A 16,065-nucleotide genomic window follows, 5' to 3' on the forward strand; every position below is an offset into this window, starting at 1 on the left:
GCTAACCCCGTCGCCAGAATTGGCGAGGGGTTAGTATTCCAATTCGTATGACACCTTACTCGACATGTTTTGATAAAGCGATACCAGAGTTGGCATTTAACCGCGAGGATTATAATGCACTTAAGAGTATATGGTATGCGATATCATGGAAACGGCTAAGGGATAGATCCCGAAAGCCGCAGACAGGCTCAGCTCATGCCAGAGCACCATCTCACACGATTCCAAGCACTCTGCCTTCAGGATTGTTAAGGCCTGCCATAGGAGTGACTGATAGGAGATCTGTGTGTCCATTTTAGGGTTAGATATAGGTATACTATATCTAAAGCAAAGGGTGATTACACCACCTTGCCCCAGCTGTCAAGCAGCCAGTTGTGTCAGATTTGGATGGCCAGCCAGGGGTAGCATAATACATGCTGCAGCCCCTGGTAGGCCCTGGGTACACCTATGCCCTGGGTACCTAAGGTACACTGTACAGGGACTGATAAGGTGGCTCAGTATCCAATTTAGATATGTACCTAAGGTACATGGAATCCATTTTACAGAGAGAGCAGTGGGCCTGAGGTCCTGAACAGCAGGGCCTCAGGTCAACTAAGTCAGAAAACCAGCAAAACACCAGGCAAAAAAGTTGGGGGCAACCATAGTCAGGGATCTACCTTCCTACATAACCCCCCCCCAAACGAAAGGAGATAAGGCTATCCTTGTCCAGGTAAGCCTATATTGCCTAAGTGGCCATTTAAGGAAGTACCAGCACTGGCATGGTTACCCCCTATGTCATGGTCCACTAAGCAATCCCTCACCCTAAGGGTGTCTGAGGGTCTCCACCATAGGGAATCTCTACCTGTGGTGTGTTTTGTCAAAGAAAAAGGCTGGTGCTGAAATGGAGTACTGAAGTGAGGCTCCACTAACTTTGGGCTCAGCTTCCTCCAATCATCATCCACCATAGAGGCCTTTCTTTCCAAGACTGAGTTGTTTTGGGCTCTCAGGGTCAACCTCTGGCTACCTACAGCTGGAGGTTGGGTCCCTCTGTTTGGCTTACTGGAGGGACAGGTCAGGTCTGGGGCCCTCAGGTCCCAAGTTTGGCTGTGCCCAACAGTGTCCATCTGTGGGAGGTCCCTAACTAATTTTAAGGGGGATCCCTCAGGAGTGTGTCTTATTTTCACTTGGCTAGGTCTACTAGCTTCAGTGCCCTTAATCTGCTGATTGGGGAATTCTTTTGGACAGGGGGCCCTTTGGGGTCCAACACTGGCCTCCCTGACCTCTACAGCCCTGGGCTGACTGAGGCAGGGTAGATAGGGGCAGGTTACCTGCTCCAGACTGGGTCCCCCCTTGGAAGGGTCCACTGACATCAGGGGTTCTGCCAGGCTAGGCCTGACTACCTCTGTGGCAGTTTCTTCACAAGGGGTCAGATCAGTTCCCTGAGGAGGCTGATCCTTTCCTAAAGTCTGGTGGGAGGGAGATTTCTCTTCCTCCTCAATACTCTCTGTCTGAGTGGAGTGATCCATAGTTTCAGGCTTCACAACACTGTCATCTGTCTGAGTTTGAGCTGTGGCCATCACAACTCTCCCAACCTTTTCAGGAGGGGGCTCAGTTTGGGTGTGGGCTGTGACCATCACAGCCTTGACAACCTGTTCTGGGAAGGAAGTTGTCTGAGATTGGGTTGTGACTGGCACAACCCTCCTGACCTGTTCAGGGAGGATATCTTGGACTGGGGCTGTGGCTAACACTGCCCCACTAACCTTACCATGGATGTTTACCATTCTAGAATGGGTTTCTTGCTCTACTTCAGCCCAGGCTGAGAGCTCTAAATCATTCCCCAGTAGGCAATCTACAGGCAAGTTTGGTGACACTGCCACTCTCTTGTGGCCAGTGACACCTCCCCAGCTGAGATTGACCACTGCCATGGGATGATCTCTCTGTACTCCATCAATATTGGTCACCTGGTATGTGGCACCAGGTAAAAGTTGCCTGGAGGGGACTAGACTCTCAGTCACCATAGTGATGCTAGCCCCTGTATCTCTATAGGCCTCAACTTTTATACCATTGATGAGGGGCTCCTGTCTGTACTTGCCCAAAGTGTTGGGACAAGTTGTGAAGTTGGCAAACCCCATGCCAGTCTCACAGACAAGAGTATCTAAGTTTGGGGACCTGGTTAGGCCAGAGTCCCCAGGAACTCCCAAAGTAAATGCACCCAAATTCTTGGGGGCACTCCCACCACCTGGGGGATTACTACTAGTAGTAACAGGAGGTTTGGGAATATTACTTGGGGGTATGTTTTCCTTATTGTTATTCTTTGGGCAACTGCTGTCAGTTTTTAAATGACCCACCTGTTTACAGGGATAACAATAAGGTTTCTTCTGGTTATTGGAAGGATTCTGGGACCCACCCCCCTCAGAGGATTTTTGGGGCCCTGATGTGGTTTGATCTGTAGATTTATTCCCACCCTTCTCTTGAGGCTTGGTTGATTCCTTTTTCTGGTCACCACCTTGGTTCTTGGGCCTAATCCTGGTTCTGACCCATTTGTCTGCCCTCTTACCCAATTCTTGTGGAGAGGTCAGATCAGAGTCTACCAGGTGCTGGTGTAATAACTGGTTCTGACAATTATTTAAGACTTGCTCTCTCATAATAAGATTATACAATCCTGTGAAGTCAGTAACCTTGCTACCCAGTAGCCAGCCTTTCAAAGCCTTAGTGGCACAATCAACAAAGTCTGACCAGTCCTGAGACTGAGTTTTCTGGGTGTCTCTGAACAGCAACCTGTACTGCTCAGTGGTTAAGCCAAACCCATCAACCAGTGCATTTTTCAGGACCTGGTAATTGTTAGCATCCTCCACTCTTGTAGTGAGGAGCTTATCTCTACCTTTACCATCAAAGGAGAGCCACAGTATAGCTGCCCACTGACTCTGGGGAATGCACTGCACAGTGCAGGCCCTCTCCAAAGCAGCCATCCATTTCTGGATGTCATCCCCTTGTCTAAAGGGGGGCACTATCTTAGTCAGGTGTTTAGTATCTAAACCCTTCTCTTTTTCTCTTGGGAGATTGCTGCCACCAGTGGGAACTATCCCACTCATCTGCTGCTCTCTAGCAAAGGCAAGCTTCTCTTTGGCCAGGGCAAGTTCTTCCCTTTCAATCCTCAGTTTGGCTTGTCTCATCCTTGCTTCATGCTCTCTTCTCTGAGGGGAAGTCCATCTCCACTGGGGAGAGCTCCTTCTCCTCTGGGAAGAGGCATTAGAGTGCAGAGACCTATTGGAGTCCCTAGAAAGAGATCTATCTCTCCTAACTCCAAGGTTAGGCCCACTTCGTGTCAGTACTGGGGGTCCCCCAGATCCTAGCCCAAGTAAGTCTAAGTTGGCCCTGGTTAGCCTTCTGACTACCTCAAGACCTTTGTCTACCTCATCCCCAGAGAGTTCCTCTTGATCCTCCTCCTCAACTGCAGTAGCAGTGTTGGGGAGGTCTGGATCTCCAGAGGTTCCCTCCAAGGCTGGCATGTTCTCATGTAACTGAGAAATCTTCCTGGCATCATATGTCTCTAAGAGACCTATCAGAAAGGGAATGGTGGGGTTAGACCCCTGCTTCAGTTTCCTGGAGACACAGATCTGTCTCATCTCCTTGAAACTGAGAGCTGCATATCTTGAAGTGACCTGTGGAGGGTCAACACTGACCAGGGGAGTCTCAGTAGATTCTCCCTGGGTAGACATGCTTTTCTAGTGAGGTGTAAGTGGTGCACTTACCTACACTATATGTTTGCCTACTGATCCCTTGCTAGAGTTGTAGTTTAGGGTGTGCTAGGCCCTAGGAGCTACAACAGCTGGTTCAGTAGAACTCAGAGTATTCTAAGCTAAGTTATATGTACCTTTAGTACTTATGTGATCTTTCACAAGATATTCTTAGGGCATGTGTGGTAAAACAACAGCAAGCTCAAATCCCAACCGCTGCTCACCAATGTGAGAAGTTGGCCTGATGTGCAGTGCTCACTATTCTAGTGATCACTATATATCAGTCCAAACAACCCTTATTGATGATTGGTTGTAAGTCAACCTTATAGACCAGCTATCCTAGTAGCATGGATACGAGCAGTCTAAGGCTAAGACTCTAGAGGGCGTGTTAAGCCAGCTGTTTTACCATCACATTACCCCTTGAACACCCAGTGAAAGGACACCACACAAGTGTTATGAAAATAAACAATGTATTTATTAGAATCACAACAACCCTGTACTCTTTATGAGGACAGGGTGCTAAGCACACAACAAAACTCTTATGAAAATACTTAAGTTAGCACGTTATACACAAATGCCCGAGGGGCACGAAAAACCATATACTCTAAAAGTGGAATGCGAATTACTAGCAGGTAAGTAACGATACTAATAGGCTTTGGAATCGTTAGGACTAGACTACTGAACCTTTAGATTACTAGCAGGAGGCCTAGGGAACTCGGGTGCAGAGTGTGCACTCTCACGCGGGATGCGGGACAAAGTCTATGGAAGCTAGAATTCACAAAGTTAGTGTTCACGGGCGAACCCGACCTGGTAGGGAGAAAACGACAGTGGATCCTGACCCTTGGATAGTGAGGCTATGCTGGGACACCGAAGTGCCGAAGTTACCTAGCCCAGGGGCTGCAGCTGCATAGGTCTGAAAAGACGTCGGGGATCTCGTTGCCGGACCAGGAGCCTGGAAGAAGGAAGTTGCTGGCAGGCGACCAGTGAAGGAAAGTTCGATGGATCCAAGCCTGGATCAAGGAAGAAGGAAACCTGAAAGCAGAGGGGACCAAGTTCTTGAATCACTAGCCAGTGATTAAGTGGGCACCAGGATGGCACCGGGCGAAGTCACCGCAGTCAGGTGAGTGGGCGCTGCTGGGCTCTGCAGTCTCTCGGACCAGGAGGCGTTGTCGGCGACCAGGATGGAGGTGCGAGCTGTCCCACGAAGGTTCTTGCTGTCGACGTCGCTGGACCCAGGATTGGGCAACAAGTCTTGGCAAATGCAAGGCCCACGCGGTGGACCTAAAATGGCGTCTTAGCCGGACCAGGAGGGTCCAGGGTACTTCTCCGATGGAGGGAAGCAAGGGCCAGTCTGGAGCAACCAGACTAGCAGCAGTGTTGTCGTCGGGCGTCGTTCGGAAGGCCACAAGCCAGCGGGCTAGTAGCCAAACAACGCGGTGAGCAGCTGAAAGCAGAAGGGCCCCACGCCGATCGTGGAGATGCTGGGGGGCTGCTCTTCGGTGCTGGAGCTGCTCAGGGTGGGGGCTTCTCGGACCCCAAAGCACTCACCAGGAAATTACTCGGTGGGCTTGCTGTGCAGAAGTCGTGCAGTCTTGGCGATGGCCGGTCCCTCGAGGTCTCGTCGCACCCACGGTTCTCAGCTGTGCTGTAGAGGTGGGTAGAGGTCAGAGGTGCCAGGGAAGCCGGGTCTCGTCGAGCTGGGCAGTCGGATTCCGGAGGAAGGACGTGCAGCAGGCCGCAGTGTTCTTAGATGGTGCCTGCGGATGCAGGGTGACTACTCCTTAGCCACAAGGGAGAATCTTGAGGAAGAAATCGTGAAGTCCTTTCGTGGAAAGTGGTATCTTGATTCCAAAGATGATCTGGTTTGGAAGGGGGCCAGTCTCTACCTTTATCTGGGAAAAGGGGGCTGGCACGCGACTAGGTCCTGCCCTATGGGTGGGACCAGGAGGGGGGTGGTTACACCCACTTCCTTGGCGGGCTTTTCCCCAGCACAGGGTCTGGAGTGTCCCTGGAACTGGTTCCAGCCAGCCTATGCACAGTGAGCACCGGGGTGCCACGTGCAGTCACCTTCCTCTAAAGCCCTGCCTACCTACAATACACAAAACCCTGTCTGGGACGGTGCTGGCACCGCCCCTGGCAGGAAACCCTTTGTCCTTATCTCCTGCTCTGGGAGGACTCCCAGCAGCAGGAGGGCAGACTTGCGTCTCGGTGGCAGCATCCATTTTGTGGATGCTAAGGCTCTGTCTGACTTTTAACCGGGTTATAGGTTACATGCATGTCGTGTCCCTCTAGAAGGGTGGAATGCTAACCCCGTCGCCAGAATTGGTGAGGGGTTAGTATTCCAATTCGTATGACACCTTACTCGACATGTTTTGATAAAGCGATACCAGAGTTGGCATTTAACCGCGAGGATTATAATGCACTTAAGAGTATATGGTATGCGATATCATGGAAACGGCTAAGGGATAGATCCCGAAAGCCGCAGACAGGCTCAGCTCATGCCAGAGCACCATCTCACACGATTCCAAGCACTCTGCCTTCAGGATTGTTAAGGCCTGCCATAGGAGTGACTGATAGGAGATCTGTGTGTCCATTTTAGGGTTAGATATAGGTATACTATATCTAAAGCAAAGGGTGATTACACCACCTTGCCCCAGCTGTCAAGCAGCCAGTTGTGTCAGATTTGGATGGCCAGCCAGGGGTGGCATAATACATGCTGCAGCCCCTGGTAGGCCCTGGGTACACCTATGCCCTGGGTACCTAAGGTACACTGTACAGGGACTGATAAGGTGGCTCAGTATCCAATTTAGATATGTACCTAAGGTACATGGAATCCATTTTACAGAGAGAGCAGTGGGCCTGAGGTCCTGAACAGCAGGGCCTCAGGTCAACTAAGTCAGAAAACCAGCAAAACACCAGGCAAAAAAGTTGGGGGCAACCATAGTCAGGGATCTACCTTCCTACAATGAAATTGTTTGGTCGGGTGACCTGCGATCTCTATCATTAGTAAAGGAACAGAAGGCAAAAGGGGCACAAAAACAAGGGAAAATCGAGTGCCACAGAGGGCAGACAGGGACAAAAAAAATGAGTGGAACAGAGGGCAGAAGGGCACAAAAAACGAGTGGAACAGCGGGCAGAAGTGGAGCAAAGTGCAGAATGGCACAAAAAACGATTTGAACAGAGGGCTAAAAGGCACAAAAAAACGAGTGGAACAGAGGGCATAAGGGCACAAAAGATGACTGGAACAGAGGGCAGAAGGGCACAAAAAATGAGGGGGAAACGAAGTGGAACAGAGGGCTAAAAGGCACAAAAAACGAGTGGAACAGAGGGCTAAAAGGCACAAAAAACGAGTGGAACAGAGGGCAGAAAGGCACAAAAACGAGTGGAACAGAGGGCAGAAGGGCACAAAAAACAAGGGGAACACGAAGTGGAATAGAGGGCTAAAAGGCACAAAAAAACGAGTGGAACAGAGGGCATAAGGGTACAAAAAACGAGTGGAACAGAGGGCAGAAGGGCACAAAAAACGAGTGGAACAGAGGGCAGTAAGGCACAAAAAACGAGGGAAATACAAGTGGAACAGAAGGCAAAAGGGGCACAAAAACAGTGGCACAGAGGGCAGATGGGCACGAAAAACTAATGGCACAGAGGCAAAATACAGAATACAGAAATATAGGGGCAGCTAAGAACAGAAGGCAGAATGGGCAGAGGGGGACACGGGAGCAGCGAGAGGAACAGAAGGGAAAACTGGGCAGAGACACGGGCAGCAAGGGTTCAGAAGGAAAGACCGGGCAGAGAGAGCACGGGGACAGCGAGGGGAACAGAGGGAAGAAAAAGGGGCACGGACCACGTACTGGCAGCGGGGAAGACAGACAACAGCAGTCAGAGACACAACAACAGACCACGTACTGGCAGCGGGGAAGACAGACAACAGCAGTCAGAGACACAACAATGAAAATACAGGCAATACAATAAACTTGCAAACTGCCCTTAAGACCCTTATTGTGGCTCTGTATGTGTGAAAATGCACCATCTTTTCACTTTTTAAAGTAAACGTTTTGAGTGCCATTTGGCGCCGCAGACACGCGCGGTTTGGACCTGGCGCACATAGCCATGGTTGCCGCACACAGAGGAAAGAAATTAGAGGGAACATTGCCTGCCTCCCCAGCTATTCCTTTAGCTTTGGGGAACTGGAATAATCAGTACTGCCGCACTTGCAGGCGAAAGAGACGGTTAGTAGTTGTGTTGGTACCGCAATTGGCAGCGATGACACGGGCAATGGGTGGTGCAAGCTGCAGTGGGCTCCTGATCAGGGCCCTGGCACTTATTATTTGACAAATTAAGCACTGCACCCTGGTACTACGCATTAGTTGTACCCAGCAGAGAAATATTTTGAACGGTTTAACACCATTTGTGGTGTGTGCATTCATTTGGTTTTTATCTATTTTTATTTTCTGTCTTTTGAAACCCCATTTAACAACTGAGAAATAGCATGCATGCAGTCACCTCACTGTCTTTAAAAAGCACCTAAGCGCATATATCATTTTAGGTCCTGCCTAGGAAGCGCATATGCTGTATGTGCTGTCTCTGCGAGACATACTATATCTACTGTATGGAGTTTTGGCACACCCCTCACTTGTCATTGGTGCCTGTGTGCATCTTTTAAAATCCGGTTCTTCTGGTTGGTGAATCCATACCATTTGTCCCGCCTTTAGTGGTTTAGTTCTGCCCATGGGGACTGGTCCCTTCACATATCTTCTTCATCTACGTTGTTTTGATGGGCTATTTTTTAAGTTTCTCTTGCCTCTGGATTGTGGATGGTTGAGTTTCAAGGGTGGTGAAACAACTGCGCTTAAGTCGACGCAATTCTGTTCTTAGGTGATACCATTTTCCTTTTTAAATAAAAAAACTGCACACAATGGGAAATACCGCACCCCTCATCCATGTTAACATATTTTTCATTTATGTGCATTGCGCTTTTGTATATAATTTTTTGTTACAATTTTGCAAACTCCCCCCAAGATATCGGAGAGCTATATATAGAGCCTCTCACCGATACTTGACCCCCTCTAGCCCTACTTTCAATTCCGCCCTCAGAACGCGAGTGAAAAACAAGTGCTAGAACTTTAAATGCATGAGTGGGACATACAGAAAGACGCGCGTACTTGTGGCAGCTATTTTGAAGCAGGATGCATTCCTTTACCACCCAAGAATTACCTTCATCCTGATGGGTATTGTCATTAATTACTGTAAAAAAATAATTAGGTTTGATATTTTTAAAACACTTTATCAATAAGTATCAGAAGGAGGGGGGCGTGGCCAGCCGCTGAACATGGCGGACGTGTATTAAACGAGCTCCGGACCCAAGCCTTACAAACAGCGGCGTCACTATGGGGGTGCGGGGGGTGCGGCCCGCACCGGGTGTCACCATCCCACTGGGGTGGCACCCAGTGCGGGGGGTACGGCCCGCACCAGGTGTCACCATCCCACTGGGGTGACACCAAGGCGGTCAGCAGCAGTGTGTGCTGTCAACAGTGTGCAGACTTGCAGTGAGAGTAAACCGTACGTGCAAGTTCAGTTGCACTGTCTTGCAGCAACGCAACCTAACTTTTCTGCTCAGGAAGACTGGAGGAGATGCCTGTGCGCAGTGCGCACTGTCTCCTCCTCCGCTGCGTCTTGGGCCCGCCGCCCGCGTACAAGCGGATGGCGGATGGCGGATGATGTCATTCATCTTCTCTGATTCGCGCATTGGGCCCTAAGTGCGCGTGACTGGCCTGCAGAATGAGGATCAGAGGCGGCACGTCTTGCCCACCGTTTGGGTTGGGGTCCGCCATAATTTAATTTTATTCCCCTGCCTACAGTGCGCAGAGCTGGGCGCTGGCCACCGTGACCGACCTAGACCTCCCCCCCCCCCGCCCCCCTAACAGCAGGGCAGGTGAGTCAGTGAGTTTCTCCGGACCGGCACGGGGATACGCACCAATAATAAATAACCCAGGCTGCTCTTCTTTTTACTTTGTGAGTGATGCAGATGATAGTTTTTGCGGGGTTCATCATGAGTGCCAAAGGGATGCCCTGCTGATTTGCCTTTGAGTTCTCCACGCTGTTAGCTTACTGACTGGAGCGAGTTGCAGTTTCTAAGAGTGGTTCACAGTCTTCACACAGTTTTACTTGAAATGTGGGTCATGCCATGGATGTAATTCAAAGATGATTTCTTTGGTCTGAAATGGGTTGTGACTTGAGAGGTCGGTGAGCAGCGAGATCGATGTCAGCTTTCTACATAGTTCCTTTGGTGATTCTGGACTGTCCCTGGAGCTGCTATTTTACTTTCTTTTTGTTTTTGCCCACTGCCTTTAGTGGGTTGTAGTTCTTGCTGGAAATCAATGTCGTATTTTTCTGACATTTAAATCCAAGGTGCCGCATCGGGAATAAAAGTTAAAAAATATGAAAAATAAATAACTAAATAAAGTAAGACAGACTAGTGGTAGCAAACTGGCAAGATTGATTTTATTCTCACCCAAATAGATTTAGCGCCACTTTACAGAGTTTGCCAGTGAAGCGCTATTTTTGTTGTCTTGGCATTGTTTTCACTGGGCTTGGAACTAGTGCACCAATCTTGGAGGTACTGCAATGTGAGGATTCAAAAACAAAATTTGTACTGCTGCTCTGCATCTAGAGATGTTGCCTTTTTAGGTTTTGCCTGCAAATGCTCACGTAGTGAGCATTCGCTAAAAAACCTATTGAGTTCTATATATGATCGATGACCCGCCTCTGCCTCTCATTGGCTAGCTCCATAAATGGAGGCTAGCCATTGGGAGACAGAGGCTGTCAATCGCGCTTTCTCCCGAAAACGCGATTCGGGGGCGTTTCTGGTGCTTTTTTTAAGCCCCGCCCCTTTGTCCCGGGCCGCGCTGCGATTGGCTGCCGGCCCGGGACACCCCCGTGACGTCATTCCCGGGCCGCGCTATGATTGGCTGCCGGCCGGGACCTGACTTGTTTTCTTTTTGTCTCCCAGTTTTACATCCTTCCTTGTTCCCACCTCTTATCTATATATTTTTATTCCCTCCATTTTAATTTTGTTTCCTTCGTGCCTACACTTCACACGGTTCTTTTGTAATGTAACTGGCTCTATTGTACAACGCTCTGACACCTTCGGGTAAAGTCCGAGCTTTATAAATATACACAAATAAATAATAAACGAGCCGGACTCCCACGGCACTCCGGTAACTTCAGTCAGACAGCGGCATTCCCCATTGGTCTTTCCACTGCCTTTGCGTCCAATCAAAACACTGCCAGGCTGATCCGGGGAAGCGCGAGGGCCCCAGGGCGCGAAATCCATACAGCTTCAGGGGGCACCTGACGGGAGCGCGAGGGGCGGACTGTTGACAGCACCTCCGTCAGTCACTCAGATCCCACTCACCAGATATGACCGACCAGAAGGTCCATTATTTTGACAGACAGGCAAGTCTCTGCGAAAAAGCCTCATGAAAAGCGCGCCTTTCCGAGTACAGTTCCCGCCGCATACCCCTGCGCAGGGCTCGCATGTCGCTGATTGACATCAGACCCTCGTGTTTTCACTTTTCGAGTGAACTCTGTCAGCGCTCTGCCGGCTGCACAAACACCGCTTCCAATCCCCAGGTATGGCCCCAGGGAGGAGATACGAGTCCGGTGAGTTCTGTCGGCCCAGGCCAAGGATTCCTAAATGAGCTATGAAGGAACACAGTGCCTGTCCTAAAGGCTTGTAATCCCCCCCCCCCCCATGTGCCTGTCCTAAAGGCTTGCGATCCCCCCCCCCCATGTGCCTGTCCTAAAGGTTTGCAATCCCCCCCCCCATGTGCTTGTCCTAAAGGCTTGTAATCCCCCCCCCCCATGTGCCTGTTAGAAAGGCTACCCCCCCCCCCCAATGTGCTTGGCTGGGGTGTGGTGAGCTTGGCAGGAAGGGAGGGGGCGGTTAGCAATGGACCGAGTCTGGGCGGTGATGGAAGACATTTGATCGGCACCTGCAGCTCGCACCATCCACCCGCAGCAGGGGTGGGTGATCTGTGGGGCAGACACTGGCGGCGCAGTGGGCTCTAGCGCAGGGCGCCTAGAAGCGGGGCCGGTGAGACGCGCTGGGTGTGCTGCACATCGCTTATAATAATTCCTGCGTTTGCCGCTGGTGTCTGCAGTTTAAAGTTTTAGTCTTGTTTCTCGTTTCTTTGGCTCTAGTTCCCCTCTAGTTGTTATCTCCTCCCTTCCCCCCCCCCCCCCCTCCAGTTCCTCTCTGCAGGGTTTATCCCCCCCCCAGCTCCTCTCTGCAGTGTTTATTTTTGCCCCCCCCGCCCCGCCCGGATGGCGGTAATCCTACACCGAGATTACCTGTAAAGTGATTATGCGGAGACATGAGCGAACCGCGCCTGGAAACCATCACTAAGCACCCGACGCCGGGGAGCCTCGGAGCCCCCCTGGGAGAGCCCTGCAGAGGAGGCGGACCTTGAGACCCCGCCGCCCCCCCCCCCCCTGAGAGCCGCAGCTGCACCCGGGGCCGCCAAGACTGGACTCTGCCCCCACAGCAGACCGGCCCATTACCCCGGGGTTCTGCAGGCTTTAGGCCACCTCTTGGTGGAGGGGGGCAGTTTGTGCAGCAGGCCTTGAGCCCTCGCCTGCGGCCGCAGGGCCTAGTGTTCGTCTCATCTTTGCCGAATCCACGGGCGAGGGCCCTGGCCTGGCACTGAAGAGACTGTGCCACTGTGGGGCCCGTGGGGTGCTCCAGCGAGGCTTGAAAGACCCCCACTTCTAGGGGTGCGCTCTGAGATGTAGATGGGCCCACCCACTGCCCTGTGGGTGGCAGAGGGCCCATCCACTGCCCTGTGGGTGGCAGAGGGTTCCCAATACCCTGGGGCGTGCTGTTCCCTCAATGACCTTCATCTGTCTTGCAGACTCTGCTGCTGGCGAGTCTCACCGTGCTGGCGGCTTGTAAAGTCTTGGCACTTTAGTCTTTCTGTCTGTAATGCCACCTTGCTTTCGATCAGGAGCACTTCTCTGCTGTGAAGCATCTGCGGGCGCTGGCCTCACGGTCTTCTTCCTGTTAGCACCAGTTCCTCCCAAGTGCATGTTGGCGATTAAGGAGCCCGATGGAGGGGAGCTGTGCCTAAATCATGCAGTCTGGCTACCCTTGGAGATATCTGAATAGATGCCCCCTCAGTAGTGTTTGTTGTGTCCCGTTTACGGAGTAGGCGGGTGCCTGGTTGGGTTGACATGGGAGTATGCTGCTGTGCTTCATCGTGGGTTTGTAAATAGTGTTTCCTTGTCAATGACTCTTATTTCTTTCTCCTCCAGTGCCATCAAATGGAACTTCTCCAAGGTAAGATTCAGTCACCATGTCGTTCTGCTCTAATGAGGCAACTAACCCCCCTCTAAAGGCTGTTTGTAAACTGAGTTCTGTTTGGAATTTGTTTTGTGCACATTGAGGGCCAAAGAAGCTGGTAGAGCAGGTTCAGCAGGCCAGTCCCACGTGAGACTCGAATGAAGTCTGTTTGAGCTTCCCCGCTGTCTCTATTTCTGGATGTTTGGGTTAGACGGGACACCGTGCCACTCAGCAAGCTTCCTGAGCCGTTATAGGGGCATCTGCTTTTGAGAACAATCACTTGGTCTACTCCCCTGTCAGCATACTGGACTCTTCCCCTTCCATGTGCCCCACCAGGTTATCTTCAACCCTCCCTGCTGCAGACCTGCTTCCTTACACCCTCTTTCTTTGTTCCCAGTTTCTCATTGACCGTGAAGGACAAGTCGTGAAGAGATACAGTCCAATGGATGACCCGGTGGTGAGCTTTGTTTTTGCATTTTTGGGGCTTTGGACAGACTGTCTGGATTTTAAGTTTGGGTTGGTGTGGGGAAAGAGGTGCAGCTGTGGAGGGAGTGTGGGGGAGCGGTGTGAGGTGTGCTGCTTTCAGCGGAGGTTTCTCCATGAGAGGAGAGTATGCTGGGTAACAGTCTCGCTGACTGTAGGGGTGTACTGCAGATGTGCAGTGGTTTGAATATGGGGACATAGCTGATGCATTGTTGGTCTTTGTGGCAACTTTGGTTGCCAAAGCTTGGAGTGTGCAGCTCTCCCTGGGTGCAGAAGGTTGGAGGGGGTCACATTGCAGCGTTGGTTTGGGTCAAAGAGGTGAATATTTCACCTGCAGCCCGTCAGCTCACTGGCTGCAGCTCTAGATGCATCCTCCGCTTTGCAACCTCTTTCTCCTTGCCCTGCAGCTCTACTGCCTCTTCTCTCTTGCCCTGCTCCTGAACAGTGCATATATTTTTCATGATTAGAATATTTTTTGTGGTCTTGGATTTCTTAAAGATGAAGTGATGGGGTGTTGAGGTGGTGGTTTCCCAATGCTTGCATGAGCCAGAAATTCACAAACACCTGCCCTCGTACTAAAAGCATGACCGTGGCGTTTAATCAAGAGGCTATGATTGTTATGTTTCATTATTGGCAAGTTGTTATATTTTTGTAGTGGTGATTTTCATTACAATCCTGGGGCTCGATCTGCAAAAGGCAGGAGCAAAATCAGATTTCAAAAAACCTAATGCTTTAGATTTTTGTTTTGGTCAGCCCTGTTTGGTGCTAAAATGTGGAAATGATTAACATAAATAATGATACGTTCAAAACGTAGGAAACAAAAATAGGCCAGTGGGTTGGTACACACCATAACAGTCCATACATAAAACAGTATCTTGTGACCCTGTTTTCATTCCTCTGTTGCCTGCTTGTGACCCTGTTTTCGTGCCTCTGTTGCCTGCTTGTGACTCTGTTGCCTGCTTGTGACCCTGTTTTCGTGCCTCTGTTGCCTGCTTGTGACCCTGTTTACGTGCCTCTGTTGCCTGCAATGTGTGGGGGCTCGCAGTGTGTGTGGGGGCTCGCAGTGTGTGTGGGGGGGCTCGCAGTGTGTGGGGGCTCTGTGTGGCTGTGTGTGTGGGGGGCTCTGTGTGGGTGTGTGTGTGGGGGCTCTGTGTGGGTGTGTGTGTGGGGGGGGCTGTGTGTGTGTGTGGGGGGGCTCTGTGTGGGTGTTTGTGTGTGGCATTTGCGAGAGATTAAGCTATTGGCATTGTAAATGACAATGCCATTTATTTATGTTAAAAAAACATAAATAAAAATAATGTCATGAGCAATGCCAATAGCTCTAACTTTAACAAAGGCAAAACCATTGCATTGTAAATGCTTGTTTACCATAGATACTGCTTACGTTTTGTAAGGATATAAGCAATGGCCATTGAAATGGGTCCATTCAGGGCCCCGAGTCATGTCCTTAACTTTTCAGGCAAAAGCACTCATTTCTGAACACTGAGTGTAAAAGCGTTAAGGTAACCATGTTGTTCCTGCTTACATTTCACATGGTTTGCAAAATTTTGCATTCCCTTTGATTGTTTGCTTTTTCCAGGATGCTGTCTCTTTTGTTTTGTAGGCCACATATTGCTCTTCTTGCCTAGTGCGTAATTGAGCCGCATCCAGGTGTTTGTAGCGCAGTGGCAACAATTGGATTGTAGTTGAAGGCAGTCTGCATTTTTCTCAGTGGGGCACTGCAGTATGGTGTTCAGTGGGGGAGAGGATGTGGCACTATGGGCAGAGGAGCTGCTGAATTTGGAACTGGGGAACCAAGTTCAGCCAGCCTTAATAACCAGTGCCTCCTCCCTGCCCTCCAGCAATTTTCGGTAACAACAAAAATGTCATGATGACTATGGTGATTAATGTTCTTCCTAGAGAGACATCGGAATTTTGTCTAATGGAAGATTTGACTCATGGAAAGGTAGCTCAGAGGGTTAATGTGCCTGCTGCAAAGAACATGTACCATGCAGATCACAAAGTGCACATAATCATGTAAATAGGCCAGTGGGTGGTGGGCTACTGCTTTTGTCAGAGCGATCATTTTGTTACATGCAGTTTATAAGTTAAAATCCTAACATAGAACATTGAGCTATGTCATCTACTCCGCAGCAACACAAGTCACATTTTTTCTTAACTTTTGATACGTTTGAGCTACAAACAATGTATTAGTTGAAATGGTCACATCATGCTGCAGATCTTGCATTATGAGCCAAATATGGCTGAGCCATTATTATTTAGAAAACTTTTGCAAACTAGGATATTTAGCCATTCATGTTTGAACTGCTGTTGTGGAAAAGGGAGACGTGCTGAATGATGACAGAAACTCCATAGCTCGGAGAAAAATGGCTTGTGCTTCCACATTTTATCGTATTTGGGGACATTCTGCTATTAAAAGCATATCCCACGGCCACTTTCTGAATACATTTTACTGTCAATAACTCACTATAACCTTAAATCAATCTAATATGTGTTGAAAAATGCTTTGTTTTTGACCTTTCTGTCTCC

This window comes from Lissotriton helveticus, chromosome 6 (genome assembly GCF_964261635.1).
Source record: "Lissotriton helveticus chromosome 6, aLisHel1.1, whole genome shotgun sequence".
NCBI classification, from domain to species: domain Eukaryota; kingdom Metazoa; phylum Chordata; class Amphibia; order Caudata; family Salamandridae; genus Lissotriton; species Lissotriton helveticus.